General features: G+C 41.2%; 1 long non-coding RNA gene across 1 annotated transcript in view; it reads right to left on the bottom strand.

The window, feature by feature from the left end:
* Window positions 1–9,937, bottom strand: part of LOC109951427 (uncharacterized) — a 49,646-nt gene that overhangs the window by 29,488 nt on the left and 10,221 nt on the right. Inside the window, exon 2 of the long non-coding RNA XR_002273600.1 lies at window positions 8,069–8,189. This is a non-coding gene — a long non-coding RNA (uncharacterized LOC109951427). The remainder of the gene's footprint in view (window positions 1–8,068; window positions 8,190–9,937) is intronic.

Here is a 9,937-nt window from a genome sequence, read left to right as displayed (position 1 = left end):
AGGGGATAACATCTTCCAATCTCCAGCAGGGCTCCAGGGCACTGAGACAACCAAATGCACACCAGGGAGGCACATTTGCTCAAACACACAAGCTCGGAGGGTGAGCGATACACTACACCACTGAAGTGGAGGACGGCAGGTTAAAGAAAACTGCCAGGCCAAAGGGTTACACTGAGACAGAGTTACCTAAATCTTACAGTGTCACTGAGTTTTTTTCTGCATTTTGTCAAGAGCACATTCGAGTGTCACACACCTACAGGTGCAGCCGATACATGCCTTGCAAAACAGAGGCGAGACAAAACAAAAAGATGCATGGTAACGAATACATGTGTCAGCCACATTATATCAAATATAAACTAAACAAACAAGGTTCTCTTATGTTGATAGGAGCCAAGTCTAAAGTCTTGCGTGTAAATGTGCACAAATGTAGTACATTTATCTGTCATATCAAGCAGACTAGCATGCCCAGGAGACATTGAGCTTGAAGATCATCATCCAGCCATCCATCATCTGAACTGGAGCCAATCCCGGCCAACACTGGGCAAGAGGTGTGGTACGTCCTGGACAGGTCGCCGCCTAACACAGGGCTGACACATAGAGACAAAAATCATCTACATTCACACCTGCGGTCAAATTACAGTCACCGATCAACCAAACCTGCACAGCTTTGGACTGTGGGAGGAAGCCAGCGTAAACCCACACAGGCATGGTGACAACATGAAAACCCCACACGCAGGCCCCAGTTGGCTGCCAACCTTCTTGCTGTGAGGCAACAGTGCTAACCACTGCACCACCATGCTGCCTTAACAAATGGACAATGTATAAAATATAAAACACATTTCCTTTTCAGCCTCATACAAATCACACAGGTGATGCTCTCTGCTCTCCTCTGGGGCTGAATGGAAGCGTCCGGTTTCTGCAGCCAAAAGCAGAACGCCAGAGCTGAACTTAAATATTTCATTTGACAGTCTTAACAATTTTAAAATAGCAAAGATTTACTATATACTGTAGAAAATTGAGAATCATTTTGCAAGTTCTCTTGACCATGAGTAATTATTTGAACAAGCCCTAATACAAGTTTTGTTAATGAGTCTCTTGCCAGGTAGGTTATTCTCCATATTCTGTTCCACTGCAGCATGTCACCCTTTTCCTTGCCTTTACAGAGCTCCCATTCCATAACCACACAAACTGACAGATTCATTAATTCCTACCCTCTGATACCACCCATGAGTGTTTCCTGAATCACGTTCATGTCACAGATACTGTTAAAACCAACCTCCTGCAACACAGACTTAGTCACTCTATAATAACATCACCTGACTCCTGTTTTGCTCCTGTCACAAGTATTACAGCCACAATAGGGCTTTGTCAGTCATATGTAGACATTCTGTTTGCTGAAATAAGTGATACCGTCTCACATGACTGCTAAGGTAGATATCAGAATAAAATGAAGCCACGGATGGTAGCTAGCTATGGCGTCATTTTGTATGGTAGGCTATTCTCCTTAAAACACATCCACCTTTTTGAGACCACATCATGTGCATGTCTGGTGTGCCACTCCAGAATCCGCAGCTGCACTAAAAGAAAATCAGACAACAACAGGATGAAAGAAAGACTTTAGTCCCCATTCAGACTGAGTCTGTGAAAAAAACGCAGCACCCTCCAATCATGTCTATGGGGGACTGCGTTCACAGCAGGGGGCTCCTGCAAAATAAAGTGACCCTGCAAAGTGAAACAGTTGGATCTCTTTCACTGCACCGGACGGTGACATCATCTGGCAAAGATTCTGCATTGACTAATCACATATGGGGGGTGACTGAGACATGGACGCCCATGGGAAGAGGGCTCTTTTGTTTACCTTGTTAGCATGAGCATTCACTGCTATTCACTGTTGAATACGGGCCACAGTTAACACACCATAACGACACACTGTGCTTTTACATTAGTATTTTTATTCATCAGTGCCGGCACACTGGTGCCAAGGTAGAGTAGGCTGCGTTAGCAGCATGGCTAACCAAAACACAACCGAAACTCCTGGGCTGGAAATGTGGACATAGCCACTCACATTGATTTGTCACAACATGGCCATATTCTACACACCTTCAACACTGCACCTCGCAACCCCTCACCCCCAACTAACGCAGACCCTTGCAGTAAAACACAGCAGGGAGTTGTGTTTTCATCGGATCAGTCTGAGCGCTTTCTAAGAGCTGTGAGCCAAGAGCTGTGGATGGAGATAGAGGTGAAAGGTGGAATCAAGAGGGAAATATTAAAGGATAAGCAGAACTGGCTGAGGTGAGCGAGAGAGAAGCGAAGAACCGGAGGTCTGGTTCCGATTAGTCCACACTAGTGAAGGGTGTCAGGAACCCTGCTGGGCACCTCGAGGGTCACACTGGAAAGTATGTGAGTCTGAGAGAAAGGAGGAGAAGTTGGCAGAAAGGTGCAAATCTGGTTTGTATATCACAGAACAGATTAGATTTTGTCTGATGAATGTGGTTATGGTTGTGTGTAAAGGATTGGCCAGCCATAATTCAAAAGTTCAACCCCTGCAGCAAACAAACAAATTGAGACTTTCTTCAGATGTTAATCTGCTGGTACTTATACATTTAAAAATAGAAAAAAATGGTAACACTTTATCTAACAAGTTTAGAACAGAAAAATATAACAGCTGAAATAATTTGTCTCGCACAATACACAAACCCAACAAAATCCTGTATCAGCACCAGTTTTCTATTACTGAAGTTACAAAAATGACCTTGTGAATAAGTTCCAAAATCACGGCTCACACAAGTACCTGCAGCTGAGTTAGTCAAGACAAGACGGTGCTGTAAAGGTAGATACTGACTCTCTTGGAAGTAAACGTTGACACAGCAGGTTTGGGAGTGGGAGCTGCAGCTGGCTGGGTCATCAAGCTGAAAGAGTCAGGCCCCAGCAGACCCAGAGAGGGCAACGTACAGATGGGGAGGTCTGTGTCTTTAAAAGGACTCAGCCCTCCAGAGACCACTCTGTGCTATCAAGCCATCTCACTATCAAAGTTTACAGAAGGTGAAGTTCATCGTCGGCTTCACTTAACTGTTATATCCCTGTGGGAAAGAGGAGGAGGGAAACGAGGGCCGGCACAGAGGCTGAAGGAAAGAAGGAAGGAGGAATCTTTTTTAAGAAATTAAGACACCATATACACCCTGAAAATAGGCTGTGCACTCTAGCACAGGACTGTTAAATGAGAAAGTCTAACATACAGACTCTATTTGTATATTAATAATGTGAGGATTTAGTTAAGGCCACTAACATGACAACATAACTTTAAATAGTACAATATCACAAATTTGCCTCAAGGGCCTTTACAATCTCCACAGCACCCTCTGTCCTCAGACCCTCAAATCAGATCAGAAGAAAACTCTTTAATGGGTAAAGAAAAACAAGGGAAGAAACCACAGGATCCCTCTTCCAAGAGAACAAGCAACTTCAGACAAAATCATCAATATTTACCAAAATAAAAATTTTTTTTTTATCAAATTACGTGACAGGTTTCAGTTTTAGTATTTTAGCTTCATGGATCTAGCTTGTGACACTTGGTGGTTACAGGATGTCACAACAGATCAGTGTTTTACACACTGAACAAGAAGGTCTGCAGCCCACTGGCACCGTGTGTACTCCAAAACAATCCCTTTCATCTGAGAGTTTATGCAGACAGTGATGTTTTCTCAACAAAGAAATAACAACAAACTGAAGTGATAAACCTTGCTAAGCAGTTATTGGACAAACTTTGTGGATCTTCATGGAAGTGGTGATGATCGGATTGAAGGGTGAACCCACTTGCATCACCTAATGAAAACATATGAATCACACAGCACAGCACAAGCTACTGTAATATTAATACCATTAAATCTCATTTCTAATCCAGATAAATCTTTGTGGTTCTGCTGGGTGAATCTTCATTGCATGGTTGGGGATTTTGCCAAAGGTGGTGAGATCTGATTATTTGCTTCTCCTGCAGCTGATGCGAATGTGCAGCAGAAGCAGGATGCGACTGCAGAGTCAAGCTCAGCTCGGCAGAGAAAGGTAGGTACAGAGGAGCAATTATGAATGAAGAAATTAGAGCTCCTGCCTCCTCATAGACCAGTCTAATGGAGCCATGCTGCCAAATTCTGTTCAACATTTCTAGGCGCATGTAGCTTTGGAAACAAGGTATTTACTAATGGAACAGCTGCAGATGGACAATGATAAGAAAGCAGACTGAAAAGCTCCAGGAGCTGGAGTCACTCAAGTAAACATGAGCGTTTGTTGTTTGCTCTGTTACTCAGCAGACGAGTGCACAGACACTAATCTGTCATGGATGTATTCAGATACCTGAAAATGCTGCAACAAGTCAGTCTTCCTGTTAATTTGTCCCAGTGGCCTACTCCAGTGCTACAACACAAAAACTCCTCCAAAATGCATTTTCCCCATAGACCACACTGATCAGAGAGAAGTAAAACTGCTGACAGGGCCTCAAACAAGGCCAGTTTATTCTTGTTATAAATGTAAACTACAAAGTTTTTTTGTTACTAATTGTTTGATAAATCAAGTGAAACTGGGACAGGACTCCACTACCACTGCCCTCTTCGACACTCTGCTGCCTACAGGGAAATGTTTTGTGTTATAATGCTCACAAATTCAGCTCTTGCAAGATAATATGTTATTTTTAAGATGGCCACAGAGATCGGAGTGGTGTGTACCTGCGGCATTTTAAAACACCTGCTGACAGTCAAGTTGTCAAAGAGACAGTACAAAGGGATGTTTGCCAGTAATTAAAGGAACATTCAGGTGTATTTCATTGTGTTTTATTTGCCAATAATGCAACCATTGTAACTCTATGGGTCCTGTTAATGTTGCACAAAACACAGTTTGAATGGAGTTGTGAGGCATCCTACAGATTTTAAACTGAAGAGTTTTACTAGAGATGCACCAAATGCAATTTTCTTGCCAGATTAAGATTTTTTTTTTAAGTCTGCCCTGCCGATTTTCTTTCTAAGAACTGTAACTGACACCATACACAGACATTTTTTAACTTTTACTTAATGAAAAATTTATGTAATAAATATAAAACATTGTATTCAAATTTTACATTTCCCCTCTCTTTGTTTTCAAACCTCCAGCTAAAAATTAAATGCAATATTTGTATTTGTGGAAATATAAACAGGTACAACAGAAGAATGTCTGTTACTACTGAGGATGCAGTTAGGTAGGTAGAACTTTATTGATCCCACAGTGGGGAAATTCCAGTTCAAAGTGTGTGTACTTTGTATTTGCTGTGTTTTACCATGGGTTGGATACACTGTACATATACATGCATTTCATGTGTAGCCAGTAATTCCCTCAATGTGTACTATCTGTTGGATGTTTGGATGTAGTTTCCCCCTTCTCCAAAGTGTTTCTGTGCACTGTTTATACGCCAAACACTTCCGATGCACCAGTGACCACACATCCGATACAGACAGGAAAACTGGCCACTTACAATCTCCATCAATCGATTGGTGCACCTTTAATTTTTACATGAATCATTTGAAAAGTCAGATGGAAAGTAAATGCCAGTGTAGGGATCTACACATTGCAGAACGTCTGACTTTTGTGGTTCAGGAAACAATAAAATTAACACAGGTTGTAATAATTTTACATTTTGTTTTTTGCATAAGAAAACCAGTAATTATTCATTTTAAAAGACCTTGTCAACTTAATTCCTATTATTTACTCTTACTTTAAAAAGTAAAAGGATGCTAACTGATTACTCAGTTAATAATTATAATAAACAGTGGTACAGTATATTCAATTATAAAAATAATCCTTACCATAGACTCATAACTAGCCTTCTACAAACCATTTTAATTTTTGCCATTTTAGATTCAGAAGCTTTCAAATTCAGTCTAAATGATAAGGAGTTATTAAGCACATTAACACATGGTCATCTGAAAAGTCTAATAGTATTCTTAACATGTCACCATGTGGCCTATGTGGGGCTCGCCATACTGGTTTTACAAAACACTCCACTTGAGAAGTAAAAGCACTGAAACGCCTGTTCCCACGAGGACTGGGAGCGACGGTGCAGACCTCAGCTGTCGACGCTTCTCTCTCAGGCCCAGAGGAAGTGGATGTTTTTCCTTTCTAGGTTTGTTCTGCCACTTTGTTCATTCTTTACACACATTACTTGTGATGGAGGACAAGTGAAAGCAGGGCTATAGCTCACAGCAGGCTTCTGAGACGCTACACGAGACGTCTGGGAGTATGGGAACTTGTTCCACATGCAAACCACAAGCGTCATTAGTATCACAGATATATACTGCTTCATCACTGAATACTCCCTTGAATCAGAGCAATAGTCAGGCCTTAGAAACTGTGGCTTGGATGGATGGCCTGGGTGACTTGATTCTTCAGAGCTGGGATGTAAATCTCTCTCCCCATTACCGTAACCTGTGCAGGTTTTCCTCTCATGCAGAGGCAGAGCTGGACTATAAGGTGAGCAGCTGAGTAGCACATGTTGAAAGACCTCCTGCTGTCTTCCAAAGACCCTCTTGATAAATTTCTCACAGGTGGAGCCATTTACTGCGTGCTCAGAACAAACGTACACTATTTGGTATTTTAGCAAGCAAATAAATTTGATGTTTACCTGTGTGCTTGTTCAGCCTTGGCATATCTGGGGCAAATAACACTTATATGCCTTGTTCTTTGTTTTCTCCTTTCATCTCTCTCCATCCGCTGGTCGTTTTCACAGGGGTGATATAGGTTTTCACCAAAAGGGAACATGTCCTATATCCCTGGAAAATGTTGTCACAAGGCCTTTTTCCAACAGGTGAGAACATTTTCAGCGTCACTGGCTCTTAATGAGTTCTGCAGTATAAATGCTATCGGTGGCCAAATCAAACCCCCTGTTAAACGCTGGCCAGGAAACTGTAGCTCCTGTTTCAGTGTTAATATTCTGCACTCCGGTGATTATTCAGCACACCGATTAGAGCGTGGAGGCCTTTCTTCTTCTTCTCTTCTCTTTATTAAGTATTTTGTTTACCGGTAAGTCTTTTTAAATTAAATACTTAATGACATGGCATTTTAATTATAACGCCCAAGTTGATTTTATACAGACAAAAAACGCCTGCTGGAATGCAAACAGATACATCTACTCAACTTCGGGTACTTAAGTAAGTAAGTTAAACTACAGAGAAATACTGTACATGACTGCAACTGCATGCTGCTTATGTCAGTGCATCAATAATAATCTACCTACCTAAGACGTTTACTTTAGTAACATGTTGAAACCAGGACTTTTACATAATTTTTACTTTTAAGAGAGTATTGTTACACTGTGGTTCTGGCCCTTTTACTTAAGTAAAGGATTTGATGACATCAACTATTTAGTAGATGTTTTTATAAGAAGGCAGTCAAGATACAACTCTTAAAGTCAACTTTTACTAAGTGTGAACAAAACCTGATAGTGTTTGACACCTAAATACTTCATCATGTGCATTTTTGAAGATGCATATATTTATTTACAAGCTACTAATTTGCACAACACCTAAAGAAGGCTGAAGAATTACCACAGGCTGAAAGAAACCCTAAAGCATGTAGAGTTGTGCCTGAAAACAACACAACACCAATTACATATATGTGTACTGTATATAAATGCATTTATTTTATCTCTTTTCAAATCACATTGGTGATGAAGCTGATGTCTGTCCTCAACTATCTTATTTAATTTATGCTGTAAGTAAAGAAGACAAAAACTACAAACATCTTAACTAAGAACGTGAAAGTTAATCCCCCGTTTAACATCCTGTTATTTTGAAAACCTTCAAAATCCCTCACAGTCAGTGACCTGAAGACTAAAATGACATTTTACAGCTATTCCTAAAGTTTACAGCCATCTGTTCTGTTCCTGCACAGTGAGGCCATACACTGGCTAATATGTGACATATGTGATTTGTATTGTACAGTATGGAATAACCCGCCCCCCTGCCCCCCCTGAAACCGAAGGCAGTGGCAACCCTGCGATTGCCCTGATCAAAGACAGGTTGGCTATCTCACCCAAAGATAGACTTACAGGTGATGAATGGGATGAGTCAAGTGTCCAAATGCTGCTTCAGAGGTGGTATCCCTCGGTGTCACGCAGGTTCCCCGTAAAACACTTTGATGTAGCTCAGTTTAAAAAAAAAAAAGAAGCCCTGCAAAAAAGTAAAAACGGAGTCAAATACTAGGCCTTTATTTTTGACCCTGAGTGTGACCTGCTCAGTTTCTCCTACTGAAACAAACTGGAGGATTCCTAAAGTAAACTTTGTAATAATTCATTTCCACAATGTAACTTGGGCCTGAGCAGATCATACCTGGCTACAGTTGATAAGCTCTGCAGGTTATCATCATCATCTCAGTGACAAATTCAATAGCCTGTTTTTGTCTCTCTTTGTCTGAGTTTGAGCACCTGTTGTTTCAAAACCTACTCACGAATTTGAGTGGTACATCTGTGACTGTGTCAAGCAAAGACAGAAGGTTTGACAGGTATAGCAGCTAATGCTCCCAGAAGCGCAGATGACTTTGAAGGCCATCGAAGAAAACCTGTTTCTTCATATGAAAAATGTTCACCTTGACTTATTCCTTTCCCCAAAACATCCCAAAGTAAGTAGCAACAGAGAAAGAAAATCTTTAAGTGTATTTTTAGGCATGTCAGTATTTATTATTAGATGACAGGAAATGACCCAGACTTGAACCAGGAACACTGTGGTTCATGGTTTGTTACATCCAGGGCCACCAGGATGTCCGAACAACAACCAAATCCTAATTTTAAAAAGTCATTAATATACACTTCGGTTGATTATTCGTTACAAAACCAGCAAAGAAATGTTCTTTGTTGTACATAATTAAGTGTTTTATGACCCTGAACATTGAAACTAACAACTGTTATACATATGTTTATGTATGAACTCAAATTACAAAAAGATACAACACCCTTAATTCTGTCTTGGTCTTTATGTAAAGTTTTGGGGTAAGCAAATTATGTCTCATTCAGATGCCAGATAAGCAAAGGCCCAACAGCAAAATGACAGATTTATCAGATAGAAGCACCCCAGCATCAGAAGCACTCAAGTCTTAGAGTAGCAGCAAACAACACCTCTCTGAACACTTACAGAAGTAGTGAGCGGCAGCATAACCTGCTCCTTTAAACACCTGCACAGAGAAGAAATGTAAACCAGTTTCTTCACGCTGTACTGTACAGGAAACAAAATGTGTTGATGTGAAAACAGAGAGAATAGCACAGGCCATGTTGACTAAACAGCGCCAAAGTGTCACAGTGGCAACAGGTTCTGTCAGGCCATCTCCAAGGTTAAAGCCTCACCCTGCAGCTTCAGGGGTCAGCCTGTTTACACTGACATAAAATGTTGTGTAGGTAACATTCACACCAAAGCCCTGGAGAACAGGGATGGCTCCACACCTGCCAAAATGTGTTCACTGGGTGAACACTGGAAGAAACGGACAGAAGCAGTTAAATGGGGGGAAGTGTGTTTAGTTATGAAATACTACAGGCAACCTGTGTAGCAAACGGCACAGCAGGTTGGGCCAAGCTGGAACCTGGAACATCTCACAAACTCAGTGCTACAGCAAAAAGTGCAACAGTCACACCACAGCAGGAGCAACAGAGGAGTCGAGCACAGACTTACAGTATACGCATGTCTGATCAGGTGTAAAGGAAATCACTTTCAGCTTTTCCCGTTTAGGGGTCGCCACAGCAAATCGTCACACTGACGACTCGCATGTTGACTAATCAGGTGTAATAAGTGAAAACACCTTTACTATATGGTCATGGTTAGAACTTTTGGTTGAAGGTTCCCTGTACCAGTAAATACAGCAAAGATTTTTATTAGTGGGTCCTGTTTTGTTTATTGTTGTGCACCCACAAGCATACGGGTGATGTGGTACA

The sequence above is a fragment of the Monopterus albus genome, unplaced genomic scaffold, assembly GCF_001952655.1.
Source record: "Monopterus albus unplaced genomic scaffold, M_albus_1.0 scaffold385.1, whole genome shotgun sequence".
Lineage (NCBI taxonomy): Eukaryota > Metazoa > Chordata > Actinopteri > Synbranchiformes > Synbranchidae > Monopterus > Monopterus albus.
This window is presented reverse-complemented; position numbering and strand designations above follow the sequence as displayed.